Source organism: Cuculus canorus, chromosome 16 (assembly GCF_017976375.1).
Source record: "Cuculus canorus isolate bCucCan1 chromosome 16, bCucCan1.pri, whole genome shotgun sequence".
Lineage (NCBI taxonomy): Eukaryota > Metazoa > Chordata > Aves > Cuculiformes > Cuculidae > Cuculus > Cuculus canorus.
In genome coordinates this window covers 13,422,277-13,450,074 of record NC_071416.1, presented here as the reverse complement: position 1 = coordinate 13,450,074, position 27,798 = coordinate 13,422,277, and the positions used below count along the sequence as shown (strand labels likewise).

The window sequence follows — 27,798 nt, the reverse complement described above, 5'->3', positions numbered from 1 at the left end:
AGAGTGCATGAATGTTTTCTTGTAGCTGCCATCTAAACTGCCAGAAATGGTCACTGTGCAGAGCATCCTGGGGGGAAGGCTGGAGGGGCTGAAACCTGCTCAGATAGATGGATGAATGGATGGTTGGGTGCACACAGGAGTTGGGTCTGAGTTCAGAGACTGAACCGAGAGCTTTGTGCACAGGCAATGGGTTTGGGGGCAGTTATGGAGATCCTTGTGCAAGTAAGGCATTGCTATAATGTCAGCACAGGGACGACCCTGGATTTCCCTCTCTTTCTTGCACACGTGAGCACAGACACACGCAGCATTTCCTCTTCCCATCCCCATTAGACACAGTGGGCTCTGTACTTGCAAGGCACTGAGCTCCACAACACATCATTTGCACTGTCCTGGCTCCTGTGGGTGTCTGCAACATGTCCTCGTTGCTACGGGTTTCTGTGCTTTAAAAAAAGCAGCCCAACCAGGAGCAGCCCAAGCTCACTGCCCAAGAGCATCACAGCGTGACAGTTACAACAGGCTTACTCATTTCTCCAGTGAGTAAGACCGAAAGAGGAGCCCCAAGCGTGCGGGGCTGGGTGCGGGGCTGGCAACTGATAAGGAGCAGCTCCGTAATCTCCAGCCCCAGCAGCCAAGAGGGCGAGGGTGATAACTCACCAGAACTCCAGGCTAGCAGCCGTGGGGGGTTGGTGTTGCCGGTTTGAGTGTTTGCAGAGTTGCTCTTGGGAATGGGGAGTGCTCATCTGCAGCGTCCCCCAAACCCAGCACCCCCTTGCCTTCCCCCAGGAACCAGAGGGAGCTGCTGGTGGTGGCAACCACAGGGCATGCACCTTGGCCAGCTCGTCTTGCCTCTGCGCTTGATGCCCTGTGCTCGCTGAGGTATAACCATGGGGAAGGGTGATTAGAAGAGGCAACGCCTTTCATCTGATAAATCACCCTGTTTAGGATGATCCAAGGCTTAGAAACTGGAGGTAGGGAAGGTCCAAGCCAATGTCTGTCCTTGGCAACCCCATGGACTGGGTGATGTCAAGAAACCAGGAGCACTGCAAAGCCTGGCACTCCCCTGTTTCAGACCTAGGGTGGAATTTGGCTTTGATAGATCCCTGTTTTCATCTGTCCTCTTGGAGAACTGCCAGACAGGCTGGCTGGGTCAGGCCCCTGCCCATTTATGCTCATCTCCTGGGGCATGTGCTGGTGGCTGTGCTGGCAGTACCCACCACTGCTGCGCCACCGGCTCACCTGCTGTGCCTTGCCTGTCCCCAGCTCACAGGGATAATCTTGGTCACCCCCTCACCAGCCCCCCCCATGTACTAAACTGCACATGATAAACTCTGCTCCAAAGCACATTTTTGTCAGAGGGCAGCAAGATTAAAAAAATCTTAAAAAAGCTCAGTGTGACATTTGCCAGGGTCTATGCCACTGCTTTTCCCACACGCCAGCATCCCCCCTCGGCTTCAGGCGTGAGCATCCTCAGGGGAAGGCTCAGTTCCTAAAAAAAACCAAAGCAGGATGTGTGTGGGGCTGCTCCTGTCTCTGATCTTGGTGCTCTCTGGGCAGATGGCACCCAGCATCATGACATAGTACCACCAGTGCTGCCTCTGCTTTGGGGGCCCCCTGCCTCGTGCTGCAGGGCCCCCAGTTCCTGGCTTGCTGCGGTGAGCACTGCATGCTCTTGGCCATTTCTCTTTTGGCTTGGCCAAGTGCTGTTTGGCCAAGTCCCCGGCCAGGGAACAAAAGCGGAGAGCCCCAGTGACGAGCTGGGGGAGGGTGCAGCTCCCTGCATGGCTCCTCACCAGCGCTGGAAACCAACGGGGCAGAGAAGCTAAACGCCTCCCTTGCTGCCTTTGACGCTCCCCACTCCCAGGGCCGCTGTGGGCTGGACCGCTCTGTGCTGAGGCTCAGTGCCATGGGGAAGACTGAGAGAGCTGATGCCAACATCCTCTCCTAGAAAGGCCTGCTTGACTCCAGCTCCCTTCTCGCAGGGTGATCCCACTTCTTTAACCTCTCTGGTGCCAGCTGCCCGCGCAGCGCCCTGGCCTTGGTCCCTGCACTCTTGGCGGTGCTGCCAAGTGAGTATCATAAAAGGCTTCAGCCTTTCACAGATTTTAGGCACACACTCTCCCTAATTTTGTGTTTAGTTTTGTGCAGCTATTACCATGCTGTACTTAAAGGCACCGCTTCAATTCATATCTATCTTTTCTTTTTTTATTTTTTTAAATGGAAAACAAGATTAAAAATAGTCATCAGAGAAAACAAACCTTGCGATGCCCACGCAGATTTTTTTTTTTTTTCCTAACAATTTCAAAAATGCCCATGAGAGAAACTGCTCTTAAGCAGTGAGGAATTGCAGTGGAGAATTTGCAGCGCAGACATGGCACTAAGGAAAGGAGTGTGTCCCAATGTCACCTCCAGTCTCGGCCAGTCACGGTTCAGCTCTGAGGACAGGCTCTTGTGACACACCATGCTTGTTCTTTTATCGACGATACTAATTCTTTTATCATGATATGACCAGTAAAATCATCTGAGCTCAGTCCACTTAGCTTGTGGCCCTGGAATGAGTCTTTTTTTCAGTCTTGCCTTGTGAAGCAGGTGATAGTGAAGGACTTTGCTCGCATCTCCCCACAGCGAGATATGTGCTCCCCCTTTTTCCTGAGATAGGGTGGTAGAGACTGGGAACTGCTAGTATGGTAGGTCAGCCCCTGCTGCTGCCGCATGTGATGGTTGAGTGCCTCAGTGTCCCCCGTGTGCTGGAGGAGAAAGCTTAGCCAGGGTCAAGGTGAGCCCTGGGCTTGCGGGGATGCCACGTGCGCCCATGAGGTGCGAGCTCCTGCTGGGCTGAGGAGCTGGCGGAGTCCACATCAGCTTCAACTTAACTCTGCCAGGCTGGCTGGGGGTTTAGTTTTGTTGAGGGTTTTCTCCAATTTCACTGGCCTTGCTCACCTCCCCCAGTGACAGCAGCAAAACTCTGGGGACCTGAGTGCCTCTGGGCAGCTGCAAAGCCAGAGGCAGGAGTGGCACAGTGCAGCTCACGTCCCATGACCATTTGGGATGGGGGATGAAGCCGTAGGGAGAGCCCTGCACAGTTATCATCAGAAGTGACCCTGTGTGATATGTTCTGCCTCAAAAAATCAAGGTTCCCCCATCAGCGGCCGGGTTGTGCTGGTGTGGTGCAGGCAGCCCTGTGGGAAGGGGCTCTTTTGCTACACTCACATTTGGCTGTGGGTCTGCAGAACCAGCGGGACTCTTTGGGAATGTGAGTGGATCTGTGGGGACACTCAAACCCCCACTCAGCCCCCAGGCAGGGGAAGAGGCAGGCGGGCATCACTGCTGCTGAAGGGATTCACCCAGCTTCCCAGGTGGTGATGGACATAACCCATCATGGGCCCTAGAAGGCTCACGTTAACTAAGCCTTGCATCCTCCCAGCACGTTCTGCTGTACTGCTACCCCCAAAATACAGATCTGTCTGCAGGCCCAACCCTGCGCATCCCCCTGCATTTGTAGATATCGAAGTGAAATGGTCTGTCTGAAGCCTGTTCTTAAGAGCTGATTTATCTGCAGCTTAACTGTCTCTCTGCATGCCAGAGCTCAACTGCCCACCTGGCCTTCACAGGGTTGCTGAAACTGGAGGAGAACTTGGCTCGGGGGAAAACCACTGTGGTAAGGTGCAATCTGTCTGGAAAACAGGTTTTTTGCTGTAGCTCCCAGTGGGCGGAGTACAAGCAGCATCACTGCCCCATGCAGCCACTGCTCCAGGAGCACATGGCACAGGTTCAGCTGCTCGCCCCACGGGAGCAGCATCCTGCAGCCCACACGGGAAAGGCTCCACTTTGTCCCCTTGGCGCCACTTGACACTGTGTAAATACTGACAGGATTTTCTCGGCAGTTGTGAAATGCACATCTGCTGATGCAAACCTGCGGCCGGTGCCCCCGGAAGGAGCGAGAGGCCAGGGAAGCCCAGCTGCCGGCCAGCGCAGGAAGCTCGCTGCCATGCACGGGTGGCTTTTCTGCATGAGCCAGGCTGCCAGCTTGAACTTCTGGCCTGCAAGTGTGTTCTGTATCCAAAATAAGTACTCCTATTCCTTTCCTTGCCCAGAGAGCCTGGGCTGAACCACAGCCTGCTTTCACCCCAGGTAGGCAGAGGGGAAGCATCTCTGCTGGTCTGCACATGGCCTTCAGCTGCATGCTCATGGAGATAAGGCTGGAGGATGGTTAGTTCGTGTTATCATCAAGACAAAATAAAGCCCGGCTGCTTCCAATACAGTATTTTATTTCTTAATTGTTCTATTTCCGTGTGCCTGTGCACGCCTGGCCACCCTGCTCTTGCCAGGAAAGCGAAGTGCTGATCATTGTCAGATGGTTCACATAGAGGTTTCTCATTTGTTTTGTTTTTACAAGGATCCAAGATGATAGGGGGAGGGAAAGAACTTTTGTCCTCTACTTAAAATAATTCAAGAGCTTTCCACTGTCTAGGCCAGGCTCAAGAAGACATTTGCATAACAAATAAGCTTCTCCTTCTCTTCAGCCCCGTGTGACCCCTGTGGCTTCTGCAGGAGGAGGCTCCACCTCCATCTCCACATCCATCTATCTCCTGGTCCTGGGCAGCATGTGGAGGATTACAAGTTTTTGGCATTTTTGTCAATCAAGACTTTGTAAACGGTTCCTGGAACATGTCAGCAGTGAAACATTTGCTTGGTGACCAACAAATAATTCCAGGCATCTTTTATTTTGCTATGAAAATGCTACAAACACACTGATTAGTGAGGGTTTCTCTCCAAGCTAAAGCCTGTTGACAGCAGGACCAAACACTGACTTTCCTGTTCTTAGCAGAAGTGGCCACTCTGTGCCAGAGTTTCTCCTCCACACAGCAATACACAAGCACAAAACACAGACCTAAGAGTCTGTTTAGGTGCAGGAAAACTAAACAAAGCCTCTAGAAGTTTCACCAGATTTTCTTTTGCTCCTAAAATGGATTAACACTCTTGCTAGTTCAGATGTATAAATTATTCCAGTGGTTCTGCTGTTGCTGTTTAAACAGATTTCATCGCAGAATGCTTCCAGAGAGCTGCTGCAATGGCTGAGGTCACGATTTTCAGCCCAGCAAGCAGATGAAACTGCTGCCACAGCCCATTGCCAGAGATGTTTTGTGCAGACTCCTGTTGCCCTTTAGTGAGGCACTGGAGGAATTTTCCAGTTCCCATCCTCCTTCTGGGAGGAAGAGAGTGTGGGAGTAAAGATTACATACCTTCATGTAGCTCTGCGAGGCAGCAGGAGGATTTTCATGTGAAACTAGGTGGAAGCAAATGCTATCAGAGGCTGAATGCCCCACCAATTGTATCAGAATGCTGTATTCTGGTGAAGAGAGGTAGGGAAGAAGAGCAGTCCCAGCAATACTGAAACATCCCTCTTAGGCAATACCTGAAAAAAATGTTAGTTACTCATTTCAAAATGAGTTTCTGTAGGGGTTAAATTTTTTTTTGCATAATGTCACATTATGGGTAAACAATTAAAAAAAGTCAATCCACAATCAGCCAGAAACTATCATCCCTCCATCTCTCACTCTTTCAGACACTCTGAAATCAGGCATTTTTACATAATGGGAATTATAGACCAAACCTCCAGAAACCTTTGCGCTATTGAGGATCTATCCTCTGCACCATGTCCTTGCCCTCTCTGGCCAGTTCCCTGAAGTCAGTGATTTACTTTGGCCTTCCCATAACTCCAGGCAGGAGTGCATACTTCCCTCCTCCAGCCTGCTGCATCCCAGCTGGGGGAGATGCTGCTCACAACCACCCAGTCCCACCACCTGAGGGCTGAGCTGGGCCGACAGCAGGAAGATGGCTCTGCCCTGAAGACCAGAACAGTAAATGCTTCATACAATGTTTGAGATTCAACAGACCTGGGCTGCTTATTTTCCCATAGCAAGTTGAAGCATCACAAAGTACTGCAGTGAAGTGCAAGGTTAAATCCAGGAGAAATTCTCTTGTGGGATTTTTTTTCACCTCTGTGGATTTGGGACTTGTTTTGGTGGACACTAGCAAGTTAGACCCAAGACCACCTCTCCTTCCAAAGTGCTCCAGGGCTGTTTATCCCCACCTGAAAGAGCAGAACTCAGGTCAGGGCTTTCCTGCAATTCATGGCGGCTTGGCAGAGCTACCTTTGGTCTTGAGAACACATTTGACTCATGGCTTTTATGGCATGTGTTTACAGCAAACACCGTGTATCCCTAAGCTCCCCTGACCCACCTTCTGTCTATTAGCTGTTTCAAACCTCAGCCTGTGACGCTGTTTCCTCCACTTGTATTGCTTGACCACAAAACTGTCCTCCTATACACAGAAACCCTCCTGATTCTGCCAGCACCTCCACCGGGCACGGGCAGGTGACATTGAGGTGCTTCATTAACACCCAGGCTGACAACCTGCACACCCCAATTTGCTCCAGAGCTGAACAAAACTGAACACCGAAAAAACTGAGGAGGGCAGCAGTGCAGAACTGCCCTCCCAGCCCATTCCCATGCAGCATGGTGCAAGTGGAAATCCTTGTGGGACTGGAAAACATTCCCTAAAATAGCCCAGAGAGGAAAGAAGAGGTTGTTTTGCTGTGGACCCATTCAGGGAGCCACTCTGCTGGAACAGGAGCACCAGCAGCGGAGCCCAGCACTGGGTGCCCCCATCCAGGACACATCACTGCAGAGCACGTAGGCAGCCCCTGCCCTGCCATCCCAAGCGCAGGCACCTGGGTGAGCGCTCCAGCGTGGCTCTTGGCTTCCTCCCAGCACTTCTTCATTTTTGTGGGCTATTGAAATAATTGCTCCTAAAGGACGTTAGCTCAGGGTGATTTATTTTCCTTGCCAGCCATCCATCCCCTTTGTGATGTTAGAGAAGGTCTCCTGTTTCAGATGCACACAAGATATCAAGCTGTGATTATGGCAGAGGTATGCCACAGGGAAAACGTGATGGTGGGAACAGCAATTACAGCTGCCTGGTGCATATTGCTTTTGCTTCAAGACACAAGACTGAGAAGGCAAAGCCTATAACCCCACTCCCAGTATACGAGGTGTTCACAGCAAAGCAGGTCATAGGCAGTATTTTTCTACAGCACATAAATTAGGACCCTCTGGGCATTTTCAAATATAGTTTAAGAGCCTAAATATCACTTGGAAAATGCATACCTGTTCCTCTCAGCTGCTGCCCTGGGGACTGGTGTGTCCCGGTATAATGGGAGGCTCTGCCCAGCCTTTTGGAGCACCCTTTCATGGGCTGCAACTGGAATGACAGGCAGGGATGGGAATGGGAGCTGGGACACTTCTGGTGTCTGCCAGGAAGAGACCACTCCAGGAGCCACCTTCGCTGCCTGCACTGCTGCTGCTGCACTTGGATTTGGATGGAGAGGACAATAAAATTTGCCCTCAAGCTACCTCCTTCTCTACCATCTCTCCTTGCCTTCCTTCTCTCAGATATTTTGCCCAAACTCATTTACAATACCTGGTCTCTTCCTGGCCCAAGTGGGTGCAAACATCATCAGACTTCTTGTCTTGGGCCACCATCTCGAAGCAGTGCACTGAGAAGTGGTGAAAATGAGGCACATACAATGACCACAAAAACTCTGCAGGCTATTTTCACATTCTCCAGGAGGAGCAGTAGGGACCGCTGTGCCCTGGACCTTTGGTTTGATCTGATACTTCCTACATGCAGTTCCCTGTTCTTGTTACTGCCTACTCCATGACTGCCCAGTGCCACTTGGTAACAAATCCTGGAACACCAGTATACGCTGCACCACAGGTACCAGTAGCCATTTAAACGGTCACTGGTTAAAAAACCAGGAACACACAATCTAAAAAAATACTACAACAAAACCCCCAACAAATAGTTGACTCTGTTCCCAGGCAAATACAAAAACGGTTTTGGATTGCCACTGCTGTCCCTTTGTTTACTGAATGCAGTAACAGAAAAGGCAAGACAAGGAAAAAAAAACAGCCCCTGATAGTGACAAGTTATTGTGAGCAAAGCAGGCTGGGGCATGCCCAAGAAAAGGAGGGTCAGGCTCCGTGTGTATCTGGCTGGTGACAGGAAATAAATGTGCCCAAAAGCACTTTAAAAAATAATAAAAGGGACCAGACCCAACTGCAGTAGTTAGAAGTGATATATTCTTGGCATGGAAACAAAAAGCAAATTCAAGGCAGGTTTGGAGCTGATCTTACTGGCTTACATGGGATTTTATACTTAGGTAATTCTATTGTTGGCTGGAGTTACCTGATTTATGCCTGAGTAAGTTCCCGATCCTGCAAACATTTGCTTATGTACTTTGGATTTACCTTTGCCCCTGGACACCCTATTAATTTCACTGCAGCAAGGATAGTGATTGTCCCAGATCTGGACCTTTCCAAGAATAAAATCTGTACCATAATGCCTGAAATGAAGAGGAAATTTTGCAGTGAGATGTGAATTCCCTCAGGCTGTGGTCATCCCGCACCCTGAGATGCTGCCAGCCCCCGGCCACACACCCAAAAGCCAAGAGATTACTTGTGTAGCTCTCTTACCCATAGCGTTAGGAAGCAGGAGGGAAACGGCCTTAGTACAAGCCTCTAGCTTCAGTCAGTCTCTGCAAGAAATTGAAAGTAAGCAGCAGCATAATACCAAGTTAATTCTGACAACAGCCTCTCCCCTTGAAAGACCATCCAAATAGGCTGCTAAGCATAGCAGAGACCATTGGGATTGGTTGTTTCCATCTAAGAAAGTGGTACGTAACTTCAAAAACACCTGCAGCCTCTCCATCAGACAAGGTAAAAGAGAGGGATTCATCCATCAAATATCATTATTTGACAACGAACCCCCTGACTTTGCTTCAAAAAAGGCTTAGAATAAAAACCTGATGAGGGTGAGAGAAGCTGGACCAGCAGAGAGAAGACATGTTCTCACACACGAGCAGGGAAGACAGCAGCTTCAGCTGTCCGGCCAGCGAGATGCCCCAGTGGCTGCATGTCCAGCAGCGCCGTTGCTCATGTGCCCATCCCACAGTGCCAAAACCAGGCAAATTAAATAAAAAGACACTGCGAGCCTGAGAGCAGCTGCTTTCCTCGCTCCTGCTGCCAAATCTTCCCCAGCGCATGGCTATTCCTCAGCATGGGGAAGAATTAATATGCTTTACAATGGATCTGCAGGGCTCGGTGGGCAGTTGGGTGTCTGCCACAGCGGGTGCAGAGCTACCACAGCCCAGGAGGCTGCACGGGGAGCCAGGAGGACCACCTGGAGCCAGCCCTAAGGGTGCTCGAGGGGGCTGGCAGAGGGCCCAGAGCAAAACCCCGCCAGTACAAATCCCTGTTGCTTTCCGTCTGAGAGACCCAGCCAAGACGCATCAGTCCCCAGTCCCCCAAACCCAGTGATCTCCACCCAGCAAAGTTCAGATGCTGCTTGGGGAGCAGCAAATGCCTGTGGACCCCCCCAAGCCATGGGACTCTCCCTCCCAGACACTCCTGGCAAAGGGTGCTAACAGCAAACACAAACTGCGGAGCCTTTCACTTCAGCAGCTCTACAGGCTAAAGGCACAGCCTTCCCACTTCTGGCAAGAAAAGAACCGTGATGAATGGCACCGCTTGCTCCGTGGGCCAGATCCATGCCAGCCTGGTTCCTTTTGGCTGCTCTACCCTGGGTGTGCAGGCTGCAGCCAAGGTCAGGAGCAGGGCTCAGAGCTGGAGCTCAGCACACAGGGTCCTGAGCCTGCCTTCACGCCACACTAACCAAACCTGCAGCGGATGGGTCCGGGCACACTCCTGATCCAGCACAGGCAGGAGGGAGGGCTGCAGGCACAGCCACATCCCCTGGTACTGATGTGCACCCCCAAGTGCTGGTTCTTACAGTACGGTGAGCTCCAGGACACTGCCATAACCACACAGCCTGGCTGTGCTGTATTTTTACACCACGTACGATGAGGAAGGGGCTGGAGTCTGCTCCCAAGAGTGCTGGTGCATTTCCAGAGCAACTCCTCTGAATTTGGCTTTGCTTATACTGCAGCAGCCTGGAGAACTGAATATTGCCTCCCTAGAAAGATTTAATTATACATAAAATTAGAAGGAGGAAGTGTTAGTTAAAATTTCATACTTCTGGAAAGCAGCCGGTTCGTTAGCATTACTTTAATGAGGCACTAACCTCACTGTAATGCTTTTATTAATGCTTCTTGCTTATTGAGTGCCAACTGCTTGGCTCCTCTCCGACAGGCCGGCTGGTCTACAAAGTGAGTGGTTTAGGGGTCCTTTGATGCAAAATGCAAGTGCGTTTACACCACAGCCAGGACAAACGACAGTTGGTGAGATAAGACAGCCTAAAATTCACCAGATGGTGCCCAGAGCAGGCGATGCAGTGAGAACGAGATCAGAGCAGGCAGGATAGAAAAAATAAAAGAGAAGAGGAAAGCTGGTTCCACCGATGCCACGGACACCATTCCTGTTGACTGCAGTAGGGTCAGGATGGGGGCCAGGACAATGAGCAATGGCAGTACAAGACAGGATGTGCTAGAGATTTGATGACAAGGGAAGACATCAGGTGGTACGGGATCCCAGGATGCAGATATCCGGTGGCTGAGCACTGCAGCCTGCCACCACCCACTGCTGCTGTGGCTGTCTCATATGCTTTGAGGTCACAGCTGCATCCAGCCCAGATCTCACCACAGACCTTCTTTGGGCAAATGTGAGTCCTTAATCCAACCAACTTCCAAATGCCTAAAGCACCCTTACCCCAAAAACCTCTTCTCCAGTGTGACTGTTGTGGGATAAATATATTCAGGTGCCCCGAATGCCACTCCAGAGGATGGAGTCACTCTTCCACTCTCTCTGCACTGTCCATGATGTTGTCCATGACCCTGTTGTCCATTCCTCCGCAGAGTGGAGGAAGGGACTTTTCCCCCATAGCCCTGCCTAGCTGGTGGAGCTCACTTGCTTAGGGGGTGATGCCCAGACACTCTGAGCACTCCTTTCAGATGTGGACATGGGCAGAAGGACAAGGATTACCCCAGCAGCTGCTGGGACACACTCCCCCATGGCCCCTGGGAGCTGAGGTGAGCATATGCCGTATGCTTCCCCTCCTGTTCTTTGAAACACTCTGAATAGAGGGATTAAAAATTACCCATTGCGGTCTAAAAAAACAGAGCTGTGGCGCCAGTGCCGGCTGATATTCCAGCACAGAGGAGAGCAGGTGGGCTGTCACATCCGTGGTGAGCAGGAATGGGAACAGCTTGTCAGAGAGTGTTGTCGTAGCTCTGCCTACAGGGCCACTCCTCCACGAGCTACTACTCAATAGAAGCTGAGGCATCAAAGACAGCTTTTCCACCTCCCTGCCTTGGGCTGGCCAAGAGCCAACGCTATTTCCCAGCAGCGTGTACCAACCTGCAATTAGGCACTTCCCTCTTCCAAATGCTCAAAGGTAGATCTCACCCAGGCTGAGCCAAAGGTTTTTCTCTGCATGCGAGGAAGTCAAAGCAGCAAAGAGCTGAACTGGTTCTGACTCAGCATGGGCCACCAGAAAGCCCTTCTCACCACGCAGAGGGTGCCTTTGCCCCCAGGACCATGCTGTACGTGACTCTATGCCAGTCCCAGGTGCAAACTTGGCCGCAGCACCGTGCCTCCTCTAGCGTCACAGCACAGAGTGAAGACCTACCATAGGTCGGGTCTAGTGTCCCACCACCCTCCACAAATGGCATCAGAGGTAACCAGCAGAGTCTTTGGTGAACAAAGGTTCAGTGCCATATCATAATCTTGATTTTCCTGCAAATGAAATAGTGTTTCAAGTCATTATAGTCAACAAAAGTGGGAAGACAATTATCCAGCAAAAGGGAAGGAAACCAGTTGACTGTGTGGGCACAGAGCAGTGGGCTGGGGCCAGCTGGGCGAAACACAGGGCAGAGGCAGGAACGACCAGGGAGAAAAGCTCTAATTCTCCAGTGTTTTCTGCCCAAATTGCAAGGCAAGGAAACTAGACTACAAAGTCACTGAACTGGAAAATTCACAACACATCTTTTTCTCCACAAAACCTGACAGATTCAAAACCTAACATGGAAATTTCACAGGGCGCCGATGTGCATTTTTCCTGTTAAAGTTTCTCTGAAAACTGGCCTGGTTCTTGTGAAGAAAAGAAAAAGAAGAGAGAAAAAAGAAAGAGGATATTTTTTAAGTAAAACTAGTTAGATGCAGCAATTTATAAAGTGACTCCTGTAAACAACTGGGAAATTAATAAAAGAAAAATGTTTTCTCAAGTATTTTTTTCCAGAATGTGGCGTTAGGTTTTATTTGGTAAAAATAAGGCCTTGATCAAATGATCTAACTTTATCAAAACTAGGAATAAAGCAGAATCTAGGAATGAGAGGGAAACACACAAAATAAAATAGGGCAAAATGAAATGGCAAATGCTGTGAAATTTTCATCTGGAATTTATATCAATGTCTAGAGCCCACTCATATCAGACAGCGTAGTCTTGTCCCCACCACAATAAAATAGTCCCAGGCTCAACCTTTTTAGCTTCTACTGCCCTCACTCAAAGCTTTCCCGCACTGACAGCAAGACCTTGCAGGTCTGTTAAGGCGTAACTTAGCACACATGAGAGATGCTGCTCCAGCAAAACATTAAAATCTTGATAATACAAATGGGATTTTATACAGAGCATAAAGTAGAAGCGTCTTCTCCTAGCCAGACAAAGGAAAACACATTAAAAACTCAGCACAGCTGTAAACAAGATGCACATTGGCAGGGTTCATCACCCTGGTGAGGGTAGTCACTTTCAAGTTTTAATCAAGGTAGAAGGGAGGATTTGGAAGGATCACATCCATGGCACACTTCCCTGCTCTGTCACATCCCACTGAAAACTTGATATAAGCTCCCTTTGAAGAGGAGCCAAGTCCTTCCTCACTTGACTACAGGGATATTGGATTGGATTTGCTAAGCTGGGTTTCCAGTTGTGCAAAGACTTTGTAAGAGGTATAAAAAGAGTAGGAGAGAACAGAAAGTGTTGCGGCTCAACGAAAACAACAAAAGATAGAGCAGTAATTAATTATTGGGCTTTACTTTTTTTTGTTGTTGGCAGTGGGACAAACAGACTAGAGTGTTGGTGAAATGTATCATGAGGGGACCAGCCTTCGGTATGGCTTTGGGTATATGTCATTAAATATTCAAAAATCACTTGCCACCTCCCTGAAATCATGAGATTGGTAAGAAAATGAGATTAAAAAGATGAATAGTAACAAAGGGTTGTCTTTTGTCTCTTAGCTTCTGAGTTGTTAGCCTGCCAAGCTAATTTCAATAGAAACTTGGTTAAAGGGAAGGTGAGACTTTCCCATGATTACACTAGAATTTTAGTTTCCCAGGAAAACGAATCCGTAATGTGATGAGATCATTTCCATCTGATGAATCCAAAGCTTGTTTTTAGAAGGCTAAAACCAAAAAAGAAAGGAAAAACAAACCAGCACCCAAGTGCAGATCATCCAGACATCGGCTGTTTGGGATGTGCACATGCCCAGCCAGAGCACATGAAGAACGTACCATCTTCCCTGCCACCCAGTTAGGGCAACAAGATACTGTTTTCCTTAGGAGATGTCATACTGGCGTATATGTCTGAGTGGTGAATAATCTGCCTCCTCTGCCAGATAAGAGACTGCCCGCTTTGATTCTCCCCTGTGATGACCCTGTGATATGTCCTCTGGTGCAAACCACACACCAGCCAAGAGTAGGACCCCGCTCAGGAAACAGTTCCACTCCAGAAGCTTTACTTCTGGAGCTGCTACCCATTGCTCACTAACTGGGGCACAGGGAAGCAGGGCAGTCACCAATTCTCCCTCCTGAATTAGCATGGCATTAGCATGGGCTGATGGAGATATCATCTTTCTCTGGTCTATGCCAGCAGCCCCACCCCGGAGACTAACGGCTGCACAAACAGCCTCTGCCCACCAGCCTCCACTCCCTTGTCAGCCCATGCCCAGTTCCTCCCAAGCAGGTGGTGTTTGCTCTCCCATCACAGCTCTTGTTCATAGACAAGCTGACTACAAAAGCTCAGCAGTCGTTGCTATTTATCCTCAGCCCTGGCTCCGTTTTGTTGAGATGACCAGGTGAGTAGGCAGGTGGTTCGTTCTTCCACTTGTTTTCTAGTGGATGGGGACATCAAATATTTGCTTTCAGAAATATTTGCAGCAGCTCCACTACAATCAACAACATCAACTGAAATGTTCAAAAAGGGTGGGAGAGTGCGCCTGTGCTTTTGCTATCTCCTGAGCATTGCTAAGTTGACTCAGAAACCCTTGACTTCGTTGCTTTGACATTGCGTGCATCTCACGTGCAATGCATTAAAATGTATTATGGGCTTCATAGAATCGTAGACTAGTGAGGGTTGGAAGATCATCTAGTTCCAAGCCCCTGCCATGGGCAGGGACATCCCCCTAAATCAGGGTACCCAGGGCCCCATGCAATCTGGCCTTGCTTTGGTCTCACTGGAAGATGCCCTCAGCAGTGGAACAGAGGCCTCCTGACTCCTATTCCATAGCAGACAGCTTTGCAGCTCTTAGGAACAGCTTTCAGTAACACCGGAACAAATACAGAGCAGCTAATGGACTCATCTTAAGCCAATGCTATTGCAGAACACAATTTAGTCCTAGCATTTCAGGAACAGCAAAACTGCCTGAGGTTATGTGGTAATTATAGACTACTCATCACCTCTATTATTCCAGTTTACATTGCAAGACACCACCCAATCAACCAGCCTGGGGAAGAGCGCCTTGCCTTTTGCATGAGGAAGCTCCAGCTGTGATTGTGTATGGGTGCTGGATTCAAGGTGAATTCAGGGAAGGGCTTCACTTTACACAGGGAAGGCTGAGCTGAGACCTTCTCTGAATGAGCTTCATAGCCTGTTGAGAAGCTGGTGTCAGTAACAGAGTGACCAAGTGAGGTGCCCTCATCTGAGACCTCCAGAAGTGGACTGAATCCCAGATAAGTTTTCCCTCCCTCGAAACACACTCACGTAATGGCCATATTTCAAGAGAACACTAGGAATTTTGGAGAGAAATATCTCCACTGAGATGTGTAAAAGCCCTTCTATTCTGAGGGACTTGCAATGTCTTCACGTGTGGCAGAAGCAGTGGCAGATGGGTTTCCTCCCAAGAACAAATTGTTGCTCACTGCTGCTATGGGTGCCGAAGCCACAACTCAGCATAAACTTCGAGAAAAGGGAGACACCTACCCAAACCACGGGATTGCTTGGTACTGAGTGTTGAATCCAAAGATCTGCTAGTGCAATGCCACTACCTGAAGGGTGAAACTCTGCACAGTTACATCAGGATAGCAGAGGATGGGTCCATTCAATCAGGAAAGTCTGTGGTAGACACTCTGCTCAGTGTATTCAAGCCATAGCAGTCTCTTCCCCAGCTTCCACTGCTGCTTCTTCACCTCTCATGAACGGCTGACAACAGGCAATCATTTGAAGTGGATTCTTATCTCAGTGCCATTGATCACTAATAGGATGAGACCCATATAGCATGCAGGGTTTGACACAGGGCTGAGCCTTTTATTCTACATTCTTCCTAGGCAGAGAGCATGCTTTTGGCTTCACATACTCTGCAGTTTCTCTGTTTTCCCTCTCTCTCTCTTTTTTTATTTTTAATCTCTTCTCTTGTACAAAAGACTTTTCTATGTCAGAAACTGTCAAACAACTCCTTGTGCCATGTTTTTACAAGAATCCTACTTGCTAGTCAGTGCCAAGCTCCCTTTTAAACAATACTTGGTGAAGTACTGCGTTGCCTGTGCTCTGCTCTTGTATGCCATATTTAGACAAAAGCTAGGGAATTCCCTGCCCTACATGAGGGCTTGAATGAGCGTGTCCTTTTCCCACCTCAACTAAAATTGTAAGTGTTTGCACCAGCCAAGCTTTCTACCCAGCTCTATTTTTAATTGATTCCACACTTTGACTTATCTACCTAGAAATCAGAAAGGAAAAGGAAACGAAACAAATGAATGCGACCACAGAGACATGCTCAGTCCTGCTGGATGCATTCCCAAAGAAACCCAAACCCAGGCAGCAGTGGGAACAGAACACCACACCGACACACTACCCAAACACAAAGCTAACAACAACCAGATAGCAGCCAAAGGTGGTTTTAGTGCCTTGGCCCAGGGTAAACAAACAGCTAGGCTACAGCCTAACAGTGATGCAGATAGTCAAGGGGGTTTCTGGCAATGCATGAGGACCTCATGGCCACCTGAGTCATCGGGGCATCAGATTTCCCTGGAGCAAAGGCAAACACCCCAGTCAGCAGACGTGGAGCACGGTGCACAGTGCCCCGTGAGCAGTCAGAGCAGGGAGCTCTGTGATCACTGCACATGTTCCCCTGCATGTTCACCCAAAAGCTGGAGTGCAAGGGCTCTTTCCTGACGCTGCAGAAGTCAATGGGGCTGCAGATCGTTCTGGAGCAGCTATTGAAAAACCACATTCCAGAGCGCTATGCTAATTGCTTTTAGTCAGCCCTCCAACAGCGTTCCCATTGCTAATGTTTAAATTCTTTGCCATACTTTTGTCCACAGACCTTGACACCCCCCCCCTCCATTTTCTGACGTGGTTCTTCCACCCACTGCCAAGTCTGCTGGAAGAGGATGTCAGCCTTACAGGACCAAAACAGATGCCTTCCATGCACTAACTCAGTTGGCAAAGCTTCAGATAAAGGCCTGTCTTTCCTCCTCCTCTGCCTCGCAAACATAAATATTCACTGCCCCAAGAACCTACTTAGGAGAAAATTTGAATCCTGAAATCGAGAGACACAGCATTGTCCAATACAGTGTACATAACCTGAAACACAAGATGGAATATTTTGAAAAAAGAAGGCAGAGTTTTTACTAGATTTTTGTTTCCATATACACACATACATAGATATAAAATCCACTGCAGACGTCTCAATAGTATCTGTACTGCTATTAGTGACGATGGGGACCCTATTGCAGATAGGAGGCAGACAGGCACCTGTCTTCTAACTGCTGTCATTTAATTCTGTTCAGTGTTGCTTGAGCTGACATAATAACTGAGCCATCACTAAAGCTTTGGCTTGCCTGGTGCTCCTAGTGATATTGCCACTGCTGGGAGCATTCTGAGGACAGGAAGAGAAGAAAGAAATTATATGGACAGAGCTGCAGTGTTATAAAATGCACTCTTAGGATCATATGTTCAAAAGCACTCAGTTCCCATTTAGGAACCTAAATGAAGTTGGCAGGATTTCAGAAGTGCTCAGCATCTATCAGCTCCTACTGAGAACATGCTGAGCTCTTCTTAAAATTGTTAGAGAAAAACAATTCAAAGATAAGAGCCAGCTTGTGGCTTACAATTAACATCATTGTATGGGTCTTTGGAGCAGTTTGGCAAGAGCAAGAATAGCTGCTTTCACAGAAGATATTGTATGTGAATCCACATCTCAAAGCATGGGGTCAGGTCTATAAGCAGTGACCCCCACTGACTGCCTCCCATAAGAGCTGTGCACCCCAAGGAGAATTTTCCACTTTCTGTCAGTGATGCATTTCCAGCTCTTAGTTAGTGGGAGTCTGCACCTGATCGCGCTAGGAACCACATCAGTGGAAATGAGAAAGACCAGAATGAGTACCTCATGGCTCAGAACAAAACCCATTGTGCTGCAGTCAGGGCAACTGTGAAAACATCCGAAGAAAGACACTAATTTAGTCCTAACTTATATTAGTTTTTGACACATAATGAGTAGCAATATTAAATGTCAGTTGGTACCTTTTTGTGTTTGATCCTCAATGTGCTTTCTGTCGGTGATTGAGAAACATGGCTTCTCCCAGCAGTGCCAGAAACAATAGTCTGCCTCCTGCAGTCATGGCCAGGCTAACACCAATGTGCACCTTCAAGAGACAGAAAGATTTGTCAAATCTCTCAAAACACTTTCAGAGGCATCAATCCAGCAAAGAACTTAAGGATTTCAGCAGTCCCACTCACTCTCCTGGAACCACTGATCTATCTAAAAGAAAAGCAGTGAATTCAAATCCTCCTACTTTTGGGAGGTCACAGCTCCTCCAACCCTGAACCAGCTGAACCTTACTACCACACCAAAAAACCCAAAATCAAGCACAACAGCTTGTATCAGGCTTCAGCTCACCCGGGGGCACATTATGATTCTTGAAGGGAACTAAGAACAAACTCTCAACAAGATCCTCTTTTTCCCCAGTGTTCTTCATGTTACCTTGAGATTCCAGAAGCTGTCTTCCAGGTAGGAGTAGTGCTCCTCCTGACTGCCCACATATTTCAAGAATTACAGTGTCTGTCTACCCCTTAGCTTGCTATTTTGGTAGGTTTAATTTCACAGAAAAACTTCCAGAGATTATTCTGGGGACAGCTGGAGCTTGAAGGCTCTGATGAGTCTTGCTACCAGTAGGTCCCTTGACTCGCCTTGGTATGGGAGGTGAATCTATCCTTTGATCTACTTCAGTAATTTCCTAGATGAGGGTGCTACACCTCATATAACACTATCACTCACAGATTTAGGACAATGCAACCTTTTTTTCTCTTTTAGCTTAGGAAGAGTTTTGTATTTTCTCTGTAACAGGTCAAAATCACATTTGTTGAAGGTAGAGGCAAATGCATGGATTCCAGAGAAGCCGCTTCTCCTAGGCCAGCTCAAGAATTCAGCAAAGAGATTAAACATTGTGCAATCAAACATCGCAAGACCTTACAAAGTTGGGCCATCTTGATTTACTTCCTAACATCTAGAACTGAAAGCAGAACAATTGAGAAATGCATAGCACTATTTTCCATTCTGACTAAAACAAGACCAAAACAAACATGAACTTAGCTTTCCACTCCTCAAATATTACAATTCATTATGATTCTTTAATCCCAAGTATTCTATCTCATTTTGTACAGCTAATTAAACTTGTAGGCAACAATCCACCCAACAGGGCAACACTATTCCCAAGAGGAAGGCAGCATTCTCTGCCTTCTTTACTATGAGAATGTGACTGCTTACCATGGTTTGACCAAGGAGCACTGCTGCTCTTTCTCTCTGGCTTTGCTTTTTACAGAACAGGGACAGTCTGAGAAGACTCATGTAGCCAAGAAATGGAGAATTCTCCATGCCAGTGAGCAACGTGCTCAATTCAAACACAGCCTCCTCAGGGGCAGGGAATAGCTGGATGATCATTGCCGCAGCCACGGAAGGTTAAAAAACACTCATCCTCATTGCTGAGCTGAGCTCAGCTGGGCAGGAGAAATGGTGTGAATAAATGCTCTTCCTGGAGCAGTAAGAGACGAATGGTGACTAGTGCAGCTTTCTGGGATGATGCCCTATCCAGGGAAGCCAGTGGCTCACACAGGTTTTGCAATAGCATGGCGATGGACAAGATCTTTGAGTCTTTCTCTTGGTCCCTTTTATCCTCTGCTCAAGTTTCCACATCCTCTCAACTTCTCATGTATATTTAGACCAAAGGAAAACACTATTTAAATGCCAAGGAGGCTTTCAAGGCAATTGTTTTGTTATATTAAACCAGCTGCAATCCTAAACTCTGCCTCTGTGAAATTACTTACTGGACAGGACACTTCAAACCTGACTTACTAATTAAGAGCCACTGTCACTGTCAGATGATTGCTGTTCTCAGAGGTCAATAACAGCAGGAAAGAGAATATTAACTTAACACCGCCTGACCGCAGGGGTTTACAGGCAGCCCCCTCTGGATCAGGAACCTTGGTGTAATACAAATACACACATTTTTCACTGCAAAAGTCTTTTTTATAAAGTACCGGTGCTGACACCCGAGTATTGCTGCTGTTTCGAAGCACTAAATGCCATTTCACTGGCATGCACTCACGCTGCTCCCATGGATGCTTCGCAGGAGACTCTGTACAAGCGCCACAGCCTGAGTGTCACCCAATGAAACCCAAGAGCTGCATCCATTTTTAGAACCAGCCTGCCTGAAGATATGTTGCATTATCAGAGCAACACGTAAGGGAACAAAATGAGCTGCGGCTCCCTCTGCCACTTATTTACCTTCCGTTTTAAACAGTGTCTCTTCAGTCTGCTCTGTTCTTCTCCCGTAGACCCACTTACTCGGCACCTCTTGCAGGGCTGCCTAGTCTATTTTTAAAAGCATGCCACTGGCTTTTATCTTAAGCTGTCTGATATTTTTTCTGTTAGCTCTTGTACTCTTTAAATATATTTAAAACATGTTGGCAGATAAAAATAGTGAGGGGAGATATAGCAAATGCATCACAGTTGGCATTACCAGTTGAGAAGTAAGGCAAGAGATAAAAACCAAACAGATAAAAACTGAATACCTAACCTCAACAATTAGGGCCAAATAGCAGCAGTACTTACTCAGGGGAGTTTCTCACGTGCTCAAAGAGGAGTTTATTTGAATCAAGACTTAAGGGCATTTTTTCCTCCAACTGCTGGCTGCAAACACACTTGGGTGCTCAAAGCAGGGAAGAACAGCACTGAATTAGCAGCACTGAAGTCAGTCACTTGTGCATGAACACAGGTGGAGGCAATATGGGTAGGAGGGGCTGTTCTCAGCTGCAGGAAGGTGAGAGCGTGCTAAAAGCATGTGGCTTGAAAATCCAGTGGCCCCACCCATACCTGCAATTGTGACCCCAAACTAGGATGCACCCAGCACTCTTGAACAGAGAGGCTGGTTTCAACTTTAAGCCTAAAACACTCAGCAGCTCTCAATGGTAATTAGAATGAGGGACTTCTGAGGCCATGAATACCAGCAAGCTTGATGCTGTAAATAGGGATGATGTGTTGGCTACACTGATATGACACCTAGCAGTATGAGAAACTGCTACCAAAACAATTTAGGTAGCTTGGAGGCTTCCTAGCCCATGCCTTAGGTCTAGATTTTTCTCAACTAATATTCAGGTGCCACGCTCTGACACCGCTGCCGCAGACTGGTCCCGCGCATCCTGCTGATGTTCCTGTAGCGACCAGACACATATAGCTGCCTCGGCTGCATGGCGCATGTCTCAGGCTGAGCTCAGCTTCATTTCAGATTCAGGACTTCTCTGAGAACTGGATGAAATGAGGACTAACTAATGCTTCCATCAGATGCTGACAGGCCTTTTTGTGCCAGGAAAACGGATGTGTGCAACAACAGCAAAAGTGCCTGGAAGCATCCCAAAGCCTGAGTGAAATGAGGGAATTTTGAGTGGTGTCAAACAAAAGGAGCAGTGATTTAATCTCCACAGATGGGGAGAGGGGAGCAGTGTCAGGAAAAGCAGGAGGATGAGATTAGCTACGCAATAAAATGAAAAAGAGCAAGAGGTGGAGCGAACGGTGCTGAGATAAGAGGAGCTGGATTACAGGGCTGGCAGATGGAGGGGGAGCAGGCAGTCAAACAGTGCACAAAAAACCACCCCAAACAAGCAGGTAATAAAGCTGGAAAATTTGTAATCAACAATATCAAATAACATTTTCAACCCATTTTCTCCAGGGAGGTAGAGGTTATGGCAGATGGATGTATGGTGAACACCTCTGCTGTCCCCTCAGGGTGCAAGCGACACTGCCCCGTGCTGCTGCCGTGGCCTTCAGCCCAGACCACTGCAAATGGCCAGCAAGGTGTGTTTGCTCAGACTCTGGACTTCAAAGGCAGCCACAATCCCTTCTGGCACATGGATAATGCAGTCCTTTAACACCAAAAGGTGAAAGAAATCGCTTCTTTCTGGAGAGTCTGACTGACCATTTGACTCAGCCTAATTCAGGAAAGCGAGGCATTGTCTCTTTTGCTGCTGAAAGGAGCATTTGCTCCAGCCTTGCAGGAGCACATTAGGCTGAGGATCTCAGTTCCGGGTGATAAGCCAGCTTTTATCAAGAAACTTTCATTAATGCAGTTCCACTGGCGATAGACGATTGATAATAAACAGACATTTGAGTGCTACTTAAGAGTCATTAAGGCCTCTACCACTAAGTTTTTGGAGGATAATCTCTAGAATATCTTTAGATGTGTCATTTCAGAAAAGCCATGCTGCAGCTTTCCAGCTATTTGCATTCCTCCCCCCTAAATCCTCAATGTCCCATTACCTTGGGTACATCAGTGCCTGCTGGCAACACATCTATCTCAGTTCTCCCTATACCAGGAGGTTGCATGAAATCATTTATTTGTCATAGTATTTTCAGTCTGGGAGAGAAAGGAAAAAGAAATAAAGGAAATAAATGGACAAAGATAAGTAATTACCTTGTGAGTCTGAGACCTCTTTGGGGTAGGGCTATCTTTTGTCTCTACACTGGTGAAGTGCCTAGCCCAGCATAGAATCATAGAATGGTTTGCCTTGGAAGGGACCTTAAAGCCCATCAAGTTCCAACCCCACTGCAAAAAGCAGGGACACCTTCCACTGGATCAGGTTGCTCAAAGCCCCGTCCAACCTAGTTTTGAAAGCTTCCAGGGACAGGACTTCCATGAATTCTTTGGGCAACATGTTCCAGTGCCTCACCACCCTCACAGTAAAAAATTTCTTCTTAATATCTAAGATAAATATTCAGCCTTTCAGCTTAAAATCATTACCCCTCATTCTATCACTTCACTCCCTAGCTCCTGCAGTGTTATTGCAAGGCAAAGGAACAGCAGTGATGGCTCATATATCATTGCAGATGTCTGTGAGGAACAATAAATATATGCTTTGAGTTGATGATTTCCTACCCAAATGTAGGGCAAGGTCAGATTAATCCCATTGCTACTGAGCTGGGTCAAATGATCCCTGCTTTCAGCCTGCCCTTTCCTTATTCCCAGAATGTATACCTCTACCGTTTTATCTTATTTAATGTCTTTCTAACCTCCAGCATGACCAGGAGAGGAGACAGCGGCAGGCAGAATACAGTTTGAGGATGAGGAGATCAATGGGGAAGCAGGGAGAACCTTGGTCAGGTCATCTTGGCTGAGAGCCTTCTTGAATATCCATATGTCTTCCAGCTATCAGCACGTTCTTAGAAATAAGAAACATTTTTACCATACTGAAATGACTGCATTTAAGAGTATTTTTTCCTTAGGGAAGCACTGTGGTCAGCCAGCTCTTGGACAGACTGTGGGAGTTAAATGCATGAAATTCAACACTCCATGTATACCAGAGGTCACGCTAAGACTCCCTTCAGATCTAAACCATCAACTTAGCAAATAGTTATTAAAAAAAAAAAAAAAAAGCTTTCCCAGGACCCCCTAAAATCTTCTATTCAGTTTTTAGGAAACTCTTACAGAACAAGGTTTGATTGCCAAAAGTTACTGAAGATGCAAACAGCACCGGGACTCTACATCTACCTTCAGTTTTTACAGTCCTCGTGCTCCCTGCCCAGGCACAGCAGTCGGGAGGCTCAGTAAACACCATCGCCCTGACAAAGCCCAGGGCAGCAGCCGGAGAGCCTGGGGCTCCCAGCTCCACACGCACTTGCTCCTCGTTTGACTCCACAAGCTGCTGTATTTCACATGCTGTTCCTCCCTTGCCCAAGCTGTGATGTGAAATAGCTCATCCTGCTGGAAACTATAACTAAAAACATTGTCTAAAAACAAATCCTCTTTCTGTGTGCCCGGAGGGGAGGAGCAGTCCCCAACAAGCCCAGAAAAATGGAGCTTCAATAAATAGTTGGGCTGAAAACAACCCAGGAGGGCAGAACAGCGGCTTTGGAGCAGCTGTTTTACACGGAGAAGCAGGAGGACCTCAGCACACAGCACGTGACAGAGAAAGTGCCAGGTGTTGACTTATCAAGCCAGGATATGCCCAAATCCAGCCCGCGAGGCTGCATATGCTGTAGGTGAAATCAGTTGTGTCAGGTTCATACAAATGGTGGGGTCTTGGCACCATGTGCAGAGAGGAGCCCGTTTCCACCACAGGATTAGCAGCAGGATATACAGCACACACTGACTGCAAAACTGCGATAATATCAAAGCTCCGTCTGTACTCAAGCTGGTACTCAGAGCTATAAATGACTCCTGTGGGAGAGCTAGCATTTTTCTCTTATTACTACATAAGTATCTTTCCTACACCTTGAAACCAATCATTCTTTTTTCTCTAGACATATATGCATACATACATACCTTTTTATCTTTTTTTTATATATCAATTACATATGCATACATAGGGAGAGGCAGAGTTGCACAGATTAAAAAAAAACAGAATATTTAAAGTGCTGGCTTTACTCTTCTTTTTAGAGGAGATCAACTGTTCTCTGCGTGGATGCAAATAAGGCACATACTTTTACTCTAGGTATTTTTGGTCAGAAAGAAAAGATAAATAGATAGCGTGCTTCAAACGTCACACTTTCAGCCAGCTTTATCTAACTTTGGTCAAGAATTTAAAACTTTGCACTGGACGCTAGCACATTTCAAGCTTGAACTGTAATTCTCTTCTCCTGACAAGAATTTGCTGCTAAACAAGCCTATCTGTGACATGGGAACCAACAGGATAAAGCTGAAACCAAGGCTGTCAAACTCATTTCACTTATTAGTTGTGAAATGGGAAAAAACAGTAAGCTTCGGTGTCACATGGAAACATGAGCACAGCGGTGACACAACCTTTCATACACAGCGTCAGCACTAAAAACAGTGTATAGATTATTTGGAAAGTAAGAAACACCGATCTCGTGATTCTATTCTGGGCTGGTCCTGTGACAAAAAAAGGAGGAAAAAAAAAACCCAAACCATGAAAACAAAACAAGAAGCTGAAAGCCCAAAGCAATTCCCAGCGGTGCCTATAACAAGCGGCGAGGGCAGCACCATGGCTCTGCTGTTTCAGCGGAGCTCGTCTGGCCGTCAGCAGGGACCCTCGCTCCCCTGGCGTGAAGCACGTTGGCCTTCTGGTCCAGGGACAGGATGATTTACACAGGGACAACTGCTGAAGAGACCACCCCCAGCTGCCTGCTGCACAGAGAGCTTGGCTGCTCCCAGCCCTTGAACAAACAGCTCAAAGCTGGCTTTTTTTCTTCTGTTTTTAATTTTTTTTTTTTCTTTTAAGGACAACAGCCAATGCCAGGTTTTCCTGATGGTTTTCCCTCACTGATTAGAGATGGCTTTGCAAATAAGTGAGTTGTCTGTGCAGCATGCAGTGCTGGGCAGTGTCCCACCTCCCAGCCCGGGAGAGGGCATCCCAGCCCTGGGACACTCATGTCTCCATTGAGCCTCCCACTTCTGAGGTCAGGGCAGATGTTTGAAATGGCTCTTTCTAATCTTCAGCACGTCAAAACTTATTAGTTGATTTTATTAATCTCTCTCCAAGGATTTCTGAAGTAACACTTGGTGTTGTTTTATCCCAAAATAGCCACTCGGTATGAGCTTTTGGCAGCCAGCATAGAGGCTAGATGAGATCTTGGAGAGCCAGGCTAAGAAGGAAAGTCACAGCCCAACCTACTCATCCTTTTGACCCGCACAGCTCCTTCCCAGCCCCCCCAAAACCACCTTTACCTTATGAACTCTGCAAGTATTTTGGCTCCTCCAGCTACCTGCAGATAAAAACTGGGCCCAGGACAAAATTCTGCTTATGAACAGCTTCAGACCCTGGGGAAGATGTGCATTTGGAGCCAGACTGTACCCCTGCGGATACCTTCAACAACCATACAGCCCTCGTAACTCTTCCAGTTGCAATAGGGCTTTTTCAGATGCTAGACAGGTGAGATATCTATTAGACAGGTATAGCCACAGTTAATTATTAAAAGAATATATCAGTAAATCTGGGACTGAAATTATAGCAATGAGTGGGTGGCAAATCTTTTTTAAGCCATAAAATTTCCATGAGAGAACTTTTCAGGGGAAAGATCTGGAAGAAATCATGGTGTACTTTAAGTGTAACATGAATTCTTATCAGTGACTGTTTTGACACAGTTTTGACCTCTGACTACAGAGGTTTACAATTTAAAAGACATCTGGTAACTGATAATTTTGCAAGGTAGGCAATTTAAAAGACATCTGGTAACTGATGATTTTCCAAAGCTAGAAGTCCATTGCGTACATTCAAATGAGCTTAAAAAAAGCACAGACACATCTGGTTACATGAATAAGAGCTCAGAAATAAACCCCATGACATTGTCTGTTGCAGCATTGCTGCTGGTACTGGTTTTGCCAATGGTGAGGTTGAAGGTGAGCAAAAAGCAGAGCAGATCTAACCTCAGAGGTTGGAGAAATGGGATGTGCAGACACCCTCCTGGGCTGAGCAATCTGGAGCTGGGCTGCAGAACACTTTTGCCTGGTCTTCACCCAAGTCCCAGGTCTGTGATGCCTCCTGTTTTCCCCAAGATCTTGCATTTCTAACTGACACATTTTTGGTGTGCAGCCACTGTGCAGTTGCCACCAGCTTGACAAACCTGGGGCAGCTGTATTGCTCACTGCTGAGAACATCATCATCGACAGAAACACGTCCAGAATATCACAAAATGCCTGTTACCTGCACTGCGGTAGCACTTCTGCAGAACTGAGCGTGGAGAGAGCTACATTGCTTTCAGTCACTGTTTACTTTCGGTTAGTTATGAGTAATGAGAGATAACAAAAATGAGTTGCTGTTCATCCACCAGCACAGCCCCGAGCTGCTGGAGCCCCTCTCCACATCTGGGGGTACTTCCCCAGTTCCCATTGGATCTAACAAGCAATAGGAGTGCCATAATACAGCAGGTCCTCAACCCATCCTTCCTTTTAACGCCAGGCCAGCAGTGTGTGTACTTGTAACACTGTTCTTCATCCATGCATAGAATTATTTACATCTTATCCATACAGGAAACAGGGTCAGAGTTAAAAGATCCTTATTTACCCCTGGATGTGTTGAAAACACGGGTGACACAGAAGAGCTGGAGCACAGAATATCATGGCTGTGTAAGTAAGAGGGAAATCTGCCAAAAAGGCCAGGGATTTTTTCTGTAGTTGGTCTTTGGAGAATGCTTTCTTCAACAACAACAACAAAAAAAAGTATATATATAAAAAATCATTGCTTGCAAGCTTATGAAAACCTGGCGGTGTGCCATGGAGGCTAATGGGCTTTCTAGCTCCCCAGTACTGTTCCCCATCATAATTCAAATGGCAGGAATATACTCTAAGAAGTCCTCACTCCCTCCTCTCTCTCCCTTTTTTTTTTTTTTGGTTTTGTTTGGGTTTTTTTAAATAAAGCCATTAGATCCTTGGAAAAGCAGCTTCTAGATATTCTAAACCACATTTTCGTCTAACAGCCTGTTAAACCACCTGACTGAAAACCTCACTGAATTGAAGAAACCATGACTTGACCCCAGACCAGGCCCTGCCAGGAGAATTACATGGAGTCCTATTCACCAGGATCCAGTTTTCCTCTGTTTCGTGGGAATTCCCTCTGGCCACTGACTCCAGCAAGGGAAGGCCCAGCTCTCAGTTTCTGAGCTGTCACTTTTCCAGGGTTTGTGCTATCTGGAGTTTTTCCTGCAGCCAGGCTGGCTCTATTCCAACAGCTGGAAATGAGCTTCCCGAGCCATCCCCTCTCTTATCACCCCCTGCCTTAAACAAGTTCGACCTTTAGATTGATTTGAACTTTGGCCAGCATTAAAACACTTGTTCTAGCAGATGAGGTCAGTCACTCAGCTTTCTGTTTTGTGTAATGGGGCAGTTAATGCTACAGTGGTTTTAAATCATGATATATTCTCAACCGTGAGGACAAGGGAAGAATCAAAACTCACCAGAGATTTTTCCCTGCCATTGGGCTGGATCTGCCTTCGGTGTTACACAGTTTCATCTCCTGCCTCTTGGTTCCTTCTGGTTGTACATATTTCAAAGAGAGAGAAATATAGAAAAAGTTATCATCCCTTGATCTTCCTCTCCTTTCCATCATCTCCTCACAACTTCCCAAGGCCATCTC

At 47.3% G+C, this 27,798-nt stretch overlaps 1 long non-coding RNA gene across 7 annotated transcripts; it reads right to left on the bottom strand.

Annotated features, from left to right (window-relative positions):
• Nucleotides 1-1,397: 1,397 nt before the first annotated feature.
• On the bottom strand, nucleotides 1,398-27,798 carry LOC128853828 (uncharacterized). Of its 7 annotated transcripts, none has more exons than XR_008452620.1 (6): nucleotides 27,620-27,798; nucleotides 17,743-17,864; nucleotides 11,644-11,750; nucleotides 8,310-8,596; nucleotides 5,895-6,884; nucleotides 1,398-5,413 (listed from the first exon to the last, which is right to left on the bottom strand). It is a non-coding gene; the product is annotated as an uncharacterized LOC128853828 (long non-coding RNA). The 7 variants fall into 7 exon arrangements; XR_008452616.1 differs by having other exon boundaries at nucleotides 5,895-6,091; nucleotides 6,731-8,596; nucleotides 27,620-27,794; XR_008452617.1 differs by having other exon boundaries at nucleotides 1,398-4,658; nucleotides 5,241-5,413; nucleotides 5,895-8,596; nucleotides 27,620-27,793.